The following is a 10,469-nucleotide window of genomic DNA, read 5'->3' as shown; positions in this document are numbered from 1 at the left end:
TAAATGTTTTCTGATTAATCATTGCCAACACAACCACTTTCAACACACTTTTTGTTGTTTTGTTTTTATATTTAGCGAACATTTGACTTGATTATTCAATTGTTCCTTGTGGGTTTGACATCCATCCTTATGGACACATTATTACTTTTGACAACACGTTGCACCTGCCGTAAAAAGTCATCAAGTTTTTGGCACCGTTGTCAGGGAACAGTTTGATTTTTTGAGTATAATTTCCAAAATATTGTGAATATTTTAATTGTTTTGATTTGTTTTTATTGTGTTTAAAGTTGTTACTATTTTTTTTTTCCGGATTAGTTATTTTGTTTTTATTGTTTAAATTGTTATCTTGAATTTATTTTCTTTTATTTGTTTCTATTTAGTTTAAGATTTAGTCTTTTTTTTATTCTTGAATTTATTTACTGTTTTTTTTTCTTTTAATTGTTTTTAATTTTAATTTTTTTTTTTAAATTTTTTTTCATAACTAGTGAATCCTTCTACTAATAATTAGGTATTTTATATTATATTGAGAGGTCAAATTCTCAAAGACCAATTGTTATTTGAAGCAGAGATTGAAAGGGCAACTAAAAGAAATAGAAAGACAAAGGCAAAAAAGAAGCAATGAGACACTAAAGAGGAATCTTCAACAAATTCTTCTTTTTCCACTCATATTTTTCACCTCCTAGGAGGACACTTGGAGATTATGTCATGTATCGAGTGTCAAGACATTTTTCTAGTATTGCAATACCTGCTACAATCAAGGTCTTGGATATAAAACACGTTTTCTCACTCTCATCAGTACCCATCAATTTACAGCAATAGATCATGAAGATCCATATGCACATTTGTGTACATTTTATGAATTGGTGGGAACAATGTGCTTCCATTCAAATGATCTTGAAAATGTCTATATGCGTGTATTTTATTTTTCATTGGCAGGAAAGGCTAAGGAATGACTCAAGTCTCCTAATCAGAGCTTTACTAGCTGAAATGATGTAGAAGAAAAATTTCTGCAATTTTATTTCCAATCTCTCGCTACATCAAAGCAAAGTCTGAAATCTATATGTTCAGACAAGGAGCAGAGGAATCTTTTAGTGAGACATGGCAAAGATTCAAAATTATGCTTAGAAAAGGCCCAAATCATGGGTTTGAAGACATTACTCAACTGAGAGTTTTTCATAATGGTCTTAGATCTGATATCAAGATGCTTCTAGATGTTGCAACTAGTGGTACAATGATGGCAATTGATGTAGAAAAAGAAACAAAGATTATTGAGGTAATGACATCCATAGATTATCAAGCCCAAAATGATAGCAAAAATTAGCCAAAGAAGGGGATGATGGATCATAATATTTTAAACACACATGTGGCTCAAAATAAAATTCCGACACAACAGTTGGAAGCATTAACTACACAAATGACTAAACTTCCTCAACAAATACAATTTGTGAAGGTTTCTCAAAGTCAGGGTCAATAAATAAGGTGTGAATTGTGTGGAGGTGATCATTTCAATGGGCACTGTGCTTATCAGAATAATTCATCTGAAGAAAAAAAAATTATATGGAAAATCAAGGAAGGCAAGGTGAGAGAAGAAATCAAAATCAAAGTTTTAAGCAAGACACTTTTGAACAACACCAACCACTATATCCTTCGTCCCAAGAGAGAATAAGCAAACTAGAAGATATAATAGAGAAATTTACACACACAACAACATTGCCCATCAAAAGAGTTTTGAGAATTTGGAGTCACAATTGGGCAAATGGCACAATAGTTGAAGAAGTCCAGGGAGTAATGTACGTCAGTTGATAACTGTCGTTTTGCTGTCAAATTAATATGATTCTAGCGTAGACTTGTCCAACACTAGAGATATGATAGTATAATTGTGGTCAGATGACCACAAATCGTCTCCCAACAAATCCAATAGTGATTCAGTTAACTGAATTCAAAATCTATCTACAAGCAATGAAAAGTTAGTAATAACAATAATAATAAAAAGGGGGTTACGATAGTTATGCAGAAAATATAAAAGAGATTGAAATAGAAAATAAAATGCGGTTGATCCCCAAGTTCTTCCACCATTGAATTCTTCACATGTTCTCTAAAGATTAATCTTTTCTGAATCTTCCAACAGAGTTAAACCAAATTAAACATGCGCCAATCTAATTCAACTGAAACTCACTAGTAAAACATGCGTCTACTGGTTTAATCAATACTCACTTTGTTCCATGCGTATACTCCATGGGAATGCTTACCTCCTATCTCTTGAATCATGTGCCCAAGAAATTAATTAGAACGATGCGAACTAACTAAGAAACCAAAGTTTAAGACAAAGAAGACTCTCAATCATGCGTTCAAATACAACCTCTCACAAAAACTAGTTTTTCGGGAGATTAGACAATAAAAACAATTGCTATAGAGAATTAAAAATCGAAACTTTTATTCAACAAAACCTCAGAACTCAATGGCAAATTACAAAGGAATCAACCAAAAAGGTTTAGCCTTCCATGCGGAGGTAAAACAAAAGAATTACTAAGAAGAAAATAAACTAAGAAAACCCTATGACGCTCCCCCCTTTTCTCCTTGATGCTTGTGTCCTTTTATAGGTTTTTATGCTCCAAGGATCTTGGGAAAATATTGTAGTTTATATTTTGTTAACAGTTTTCAAGTTTCCAAAATTCTTGTATTTTGCGAAATATTTGCTTCCAATTTTGTTTTTGAGATATTGTAGATTTTATTTTCTCTTTCTTCTCCTCGGAACATGTTTCCCGTTTTGGTTCAAGAAACAACTTGGACTGTTGCATATTTGACACATTCACAAAGGTAGATGCTTCCTTCGAATAATTTACTCTAAAAACAAAAAATTAACAAAAATAATAGTTAAGACCCAAATAAACCCAATTATAAGAATATTAATTAAAATAATGGATTTATTTATTATTATAGTCCAATAATCTATGATTAAGGCAACTGAGTGTGAATAAATATATGCTCATCATCAGTCACTACTAGAAGTGAGATAGTTGTAGGAAAGGGGATTGGTGATAATTTGATTGTTGAGAAAGAGAGAAAAGTTAAGGAAAGAAACATGGAGAGTGAAGAAGAGAGAAAAAGTGAGGAAAGAAAAACAGAGAGTGAAGAGGAAAAAGAAGAGAAGAAAGAAAAAAGTGAGAGGGTACAAGAAGAAAAGAAAAAAGAGAATAGGAAAAAAAAAATTCAATTTTAGATTTACCTTATCCACATGCTCCCTCAAGAAAGAATATAAAAAGGACATTTTATCAGATTTTGTGAAATTATGAAACAATTGGAGATAAGTATTCCTTTCACTGAAGCTTTGGAACAAATGCATATTTATGCCAGATTTATGAAGGATCTCTTTACCAAAAAGAGAAGATTAAAGGAACAAGGAATCGTGGAACTAGAAGCAGGATGTAGTGCCATTATTCAGAAATCATTGACATAAAAATCTAAAGATCTTGGGAGTTTTACTTTGCCAGTCACAATAGGAAATTTTACAGTGGGTAAGGCATTGCTAAATCTTTGGGCAAGCATTAATCTCATGCCACTGTCTATGAAGAAAATTGGAGATGTTGAAATTTTTCCTACAAGGATGACATTGCAATTAACTGACAGATCAATAAAATATCCACATGGAATAGTTGAAGATCTTATGGTGAAGGTAGACAAATTCTATTTCTCAGTTGATTTTGTAATCATGGACATAGAGGAAGATGTTGAAGTACCTCTCATTCTTGGACGTCCATTTATGCAAAAATTATGATTGATGTGGACGAAGGGAAGTTGAAGGTTCGAGTGCAGGATGAAGAAGTTAGCTTTGATGTATTTGAAGCAATAAAACATCTTTTGATGAGAGGGATTGTTTTAGGATGGATGCACTTGATGAACTATATTTGGAAAATCAAAGACAAATATCTGCAGATGATTCGTTAATGAAAGCAATCCTAAATAATAATGATGATTTAGAAGACTAGGAGGATAAGGAAGTCAAGGAATGCAAGATCTAGGGAAGCCAAAAGGAGTACATCAAGGGGGTTTTGATGAATTAGAGTTAAATAAAGCCAGCACTCCACAAAAAATAAAGCTAAAACAGTTGCCAACTCATTTGAAGTATATTTTTCTTGAAGAAAATGGGGAGAAACCATGTATCATAAGCAACCGTTTATCCGAAAAAGAAGAGAAAAAAGTAATAGAAGTGCTGAAGGCAAATAAAGAAGCTATAGGATGAACATTGGCTGACTTGAAAGATATAAGACCATCATATTGTATGCATAAAATTCACATGGAGCAGGATTTCAAACTTGTAGCTTAACTACCAAGGCGCTTAAACCCTTCTCCGAAGGAGGTTGTTGGAAAGGAGGTACAAAAGCTTTTAGAAGCATGAATAATTTATCCCATTTCAGACAGTGTTTGGGTTAGTCAATACAGGTGGTACCTAAGAAAGGAGGTATGCCAATTATTTATAATGAAAAAAATGAATTAATTCCTACAAGAATTGTTACAGGCTAGAGAATGTGCGTTGACTATAGGAAGAGAAGAAAACACAGATTTAATCAAACACAAGCGACCTACCATAAGAGATAAACTTACCTTTCCATCTACCTAGCCTATTTCTCACTTTCTCCACCACCCCTTCTCAAAAGATTCTTCTTTTATGACCCTCCCAACAAGCAACCCCGAGTACATAAAAGGATTTTCATTACTTCACAATTCAAGATTGAAGCACAACACTAAAGCAAATGTTGATTGCATCCTACTCCTCCTATGCAGCTCTTTAAAAAAATTACATTTAAACCTGATGTAAGTTCGAAGCAATTTAGCATGGCCTTGATCACAAACACACTTTGGGGATTCGATTTACAAAAGAAAAGTGTGTCATCCACATATTGAAGCATATTCACCTTTACTAGCTTCTCATCAACTGTCAAACTCTCTAGCAACTCTTTGTCCAACGCTTTTCTTACTACTCCAGCTAAGCCCTCTGCCACTATAAGGAAAAGAAACAACGCTAAATGATCTCCTTGTCTCAATCCCCTCCTGTGTTTGAACTCCTGAGTAGGACTACCGTTAACTAATACCGAAATCGATGAGGATTCAATACATGCTCTTATCTGATCAATCCAAAGTCTACAGAAGCCAAGCCTTTGTAGCATATAATAAATGAAATCCCAGTTAACTGAGTCATACGCCTTTTTCATAGCCAACCTTGAAAAAAAAATACAGGTCCTCTTTCTCCTCTTCACCTCTTCTAGAACTTCATTGGCCACTAACACACTGTCCATTCTACCCTCAAAAAGTGCAGATTGCCTGACATGTATGACTTTGTGCAAAACCTTCTTCAACCTCAAGGACATGATTTTAGCAACTATTTTATATAGGAAACCCACCAATGAGATCGGTCTAAACTCATTTAAAAGTTGAGGGTTCTCCACTTTAGGAATAAGAGATATAAAAGAGGCGTATGTTCCCCTTAGCCACCTACCACTCTCCTTAAAGTCATGCACTGCCATTATGATATCCGCCTTGATCACTTCCCAACAAAACTTTATGAACCCGTCAAGGCCCAGGCTCTTCGAGCTTTTGCAGCTCCACACTGCATTCTTTATTTCTTCCTTAGTGATTCTTTTTTACTGACATACCATTATCTTCATCTGAGATACAAGTGAAATATGCGTTGTCGAGCCTGACTTGTTGCCAAACCCCTCCATTAAACCTTTCTTTAAAGAAATCTTTAACCTTTCCCTTCATCGCCACTTGATCTTCGAGCCATTGGCCATTTTCTCTTAGGCCGCTGATTCCATTTCTTAACCTCCTCCATTTAATAACTGAGTGGAAATACTTAGTGTTCTGAGCCTTATTTATATTTCCAAAAACGTCTTTATTCCACACCTTTAAATCTGCTTTCAACTTCTTAAGGTTTTCTTTGAAGACAAATAACCCACTGCCCTACACTTCATAACTCTCCCATTTGATGTGAACGAAGTCTTTAAATCTATCATGTGTATGCCAAATATCTAGACTTATGAACGGTTTAGGACCTCAATCCATGGTCGATCTTTTTACACCAGGGCATAATGATCAGACACCGCTCTACCGAGAACAACTTTTTTTCTATCTAGCCATTTATCCAACCACTCCCTTGAAACAAAGAATCCGATCTATTATACTCTTAATCGTCCTATTGGGTTTGTACCACGTGAATTTTGTCCCAACCATCGGGATGCCAATCAATTTTGACTTGTAATAAAATCATTAAACCTTCTCATCTCCCTTTTGTAGTCAATATTAGTGTTCACACTTTTCCTCTCACCTGGCCTCCTAATAGAATTAAATTCGCCAACCACGCACCATGCCGTTGAGAGTTGCGTCTTTCTCCTTTCCTGAATATTCTCCCAAATAACACTCTTCTCCCTTAGGGTTCCCGAACTGTAAATGTTCACTATGGTGATTTAGGTAGTCACCCTCATTTTCCACTCCCCTTCAACAATACAATAATTCTCCCCAGAGATGACATTAACCAAATGAAAGCAACTTCTCCTCCACATCATTAAGACCCCATCAACTCTATCTTCAACTCCCCTCTCAAGCCAATCAATCTAATCAGTTCCCCACATCTTAAAGATATACTCCTTCCCCAGCTCCTTACACTTTGTCTCTTGTAAGCACACGACATCCACCAGTTCTTTCTGAATTAGATCTTCTAGAGATTTCCTTTTAGAATTTCCCCTACTCCCCTAATGTTCATACTAATTAGTTTCATCATCAGAAACACTATTCTCCATCATGCTAATACTTGTTGTAAAACAGAATCAAGTATTGCAAAATAAAAAAACGAAAGAAAACAGAGTGTGTGCAGAACCCTAGCGTTTTTCGGGGACGTTGGAGTAGATCGTGGAAGTGGAACGGTTACTGGATCTATGCCAAGTTGATGCGCATCGTTGCCCTCCACATCCTGGATCGTGGTCACACGTCTAGGGAAGGTTCACATCCTTCACTCTCGTTGCGTTCCTTCATCTTCGCGGTCTTCCCCAATCTTCCAACGGTTGCTCCGTTTTCGACGGCCAGTCAATGGAACGTGGCACGATAGTAGTTATGAAGAGGCAACGGATTCTTGGATCCTCTCCCTATATAAAGAGAGCTCCACCCACTTCAGAAATGCATCTCACACACTCACCTCTTAATCTTCTTCAAACCCTCCATTCACCATCTTCTTCTTTCTCCAATTTTTCCTTTTCAATTTCTCTCTCCTCATTATTTTATTATTATAATATCTCTGGGTTCTATTTGGGTATTACTCTTTTAAAGAGAAACTTGCTAGTTCTGATCCTCGGAAATCTCTGGGAAGTTCCTGTTGTATTCTGGGGGACTTGCACAATACACCGCGGATAAGTCATTACGGATAGTGATCACTCACGCCTCGGGAAACCAATTTTGTTAGTTTTAAAGCCTATTTTACTACAATCGTAAGGACTTATGGCTGAAAATACGAACAAACACGACAACACTTCTCCGAGAACATCAAATGTTGTTTCCGTAACGCAAACCATTTTTGCGAAACCATTTCCGGATGTCTCTAAAATTGAAGTCTTCACCGGTCAGAACTTCCGACGTTGGCAAGAACGCATGTCCACCCTATTGGACATGTACGGAGTTGCTCATGCACTTACAACTGCCAAACCCGACTCAACCACGGTTACGAAGCAAGTTGATGATTGGATTCATGCGAATAAGGTATGTCGTCACACTTTACTCAGTGTGTTATCTAATGATCTGTTCGATGTTTATGCTTCTTATAAGAATGCGAAAGATATTTGGGATTCTCTTATCCTCAAATATACTTCTGAAGACATCGTTAGACAAAGGTTCGTAATTGCAAACTACTATCGCTAGGAGATGATCGAAGGCAAAGACATCAAAATCCAAATAAACGAATATCACAAGTTGATTGAAGATATTAAAACTGAAAGCATAACCTTGCCGGATGAATTCGTGTCCGAATTCTTGATCGACAAACTAGATCCAAAAAAGGGTGATTGCTTTGTCTGTGGAAAGCCAAAACTCTGTCTGCCAAAGCAAACGTGGTAGAAGACAAACTAGATCCAAAAAAGTTCGAGAAAAAATTTGATCATAAAAAGAAATATAACAAATTCTCTCGTCCCAGTGGAACTAACCCCACTTTCAAGAAAAAGGGTGATTGCTTTGTCTGTGGAAAGCCAGGCCATCATGCACCTCAGTGCAGACATAGGGCCAAAAACGACTATCCTCCTAAGGCAAATCTAGCCGAAGGGGAAGATACTATTATGGCAGTCGTTTCACAAGTAAACCTTGTGACAAATGTGAGCAAATGGATGATAGACTCTGGGGCAAATAGGACTCTTAAAGAAATGATGAATGCCATGCTTATTAATTCTAATGCTCCTGATAATTTATGGGGTGAATCTCTGCTTACTGCGTGTTTTTTACAAAATAGGATACCACATAGGAAAACGGGTAAAACACCCTATGAGTTGTGGAAAGGTTATCAACCTAATCTGAAATACCTAAGAGTGTGGGGGTGTTTAGCTAAAGTGATGTTACCTGATCCTAAGAAAAGGAAAATAGGCTCTAAAACATCTGATTGTATGTTCTTAGGATATGCAGAACATAGTGCTGCCTATAGGTTTCTAGTTCTTAACAGTGATATAATTGAACGTAACACTATAGTAGAGACGAAAAACACTGAGTTCTTTGAACACATCTTTCCACTAAAGAGCAGTGGTACATCTGAACAACCTATAGATAGTGCTTGTGATACCTTGAGTGAGGATGTTAGGAGAAGTAAAAGACAGAGAAAGGAAACATCTTTTGGAGATGACTTTTATACTTATCTAGTTGAGAATGATCCAATAAGTTTTTTAGAAGCTACTAGTGCTCCTGATGCTAAACATTGGGATAAGGCCATTAAAAATGAGCTTGATTCAATTAAGAAAAATAATACATGGACCTTAGTAGATCTGCCTAAAGGAGCAAAACCCATTGGTTGTAAGTGGATCTTTAAGAAGAAGTACCATCCTGATGGATCCATAAAGAAATATATGACAAGATTAGTTGCTAAAGGTTTTACTCAAAAACATAACACAAATTACTTTATACTTTTGCACCTGTTACTAGGATTTCCTCTATCCGTGTGTTGCTAGCCTTAACACCTATCCATAAGTTAGTAATTCACCAAATGGATGTTAAAAAAGCTTTTATGAATGGTGAGTTAGAAGAGGAAATTTATATGACTCAACCTGCAGGATGTGTAGTTCCAGGTCAAAAGGAAAAAGTATGCAAACTTTTAAAATCTTTGTATGGTTTAAAATAAGCACCAAAACAATGGCATGAAAAACTTGATAATGTTTTACTTTGTGAAGGTTTTTCTACCAATGATGCTGATAAATGTGTGTATTCTAGATTTGAAAATGGTGAATATGTCATTATATGTTTGTATGTGGATGACATGATAATTTTTGGTACATGCAATGATATAGTTCTTCAAACAAAATTGTTTCTTGGATCTAAGTTTGAGATGAAAGACATGGGTGAAGCAAGTGTGATTCTAGGAGTTAAAATCATAAGGAAGGAAGATAGTATATTACTATCCCAAGAAAAATACATTGAGAAACTTCTAAAGAAGTTTGGTTACTATGACTTTAAGTCAGTGAGTACCCCTTATGATGTTAACTCTAAATAAAAGAAGAACAAAGGAGAATCTATTTCTCAAACTCAGTATGCCCAGATAATTGGGAGCTTATTGCATTTAATGAGCTTTTCTAGACCAGATATTGCTTATGCAGTAGGTAGATTGAGTAGATAGACTCAATGTCCTAGTCAGGATCATTGGGATGCACTTGCAAGACTCATGAAATATTTAAGAGGTACAATGGATTATGTCATTTGAATATAGTGGATTTCTCGCTGGGCTAGAAGGGTATAGTGATGCTAACTGGATCTCTGATTCAGATGAGACAAAGTCCACTAGTGGTTATGTATTTACACTTGGGGGTGGTGCAGTTACATGGAGGTCAGCCAGACAAACTATTATTGCAAGATCAACAATGGAATCTGAGTTTGTTGCTCTAGAAATGGCTGGTAGTGAAGTTGAGTGGTTGAAAAACTTCTTAGTAAACATTCCTTTAGGAATGAAACCAACCCCATCTGTATCAATGCATTGTGATTGCCAATCGGAAATAGCTATAGCTAAAAATAAAAGCTACAATGGAAAGAATAGACATATACAATTGAGACACAATTTGGTGAAACAACTGTTAAAGAGTGGAACGATTTCTATTGACTATGTTAAGTCAGAACGGAATTTGGCAGATCCTTTGACAAAACCCCTAGGGAGAAAAATGATTTTAGAAACATCGAGGGGAATGTGACTTAAGCCACTTGCAAACAAACAAGTGATGGAAACCCAACCTTTGTGATTGGAG

The sequence above is a fragment of the Phaseolus vulgaris genome, chromosome 7 (genome assembly GCF_000499845.2).
Source record: "Phaseolus vulgaris cultivar G19833 chromosome 7, P. vulgaris v2.0, whole genome shotgun sequence".
Classification (NCBI taxonomy): domain Eukaryota; kingdom Viridiplantae; phylum Streptophyta; class Magnoliopsida; order Fabales; family Fabaceae; genus Phaseolus; species Phaseolus vulgaris.
Note: the sequence above shows the minus strand (reverse complement) of the source record.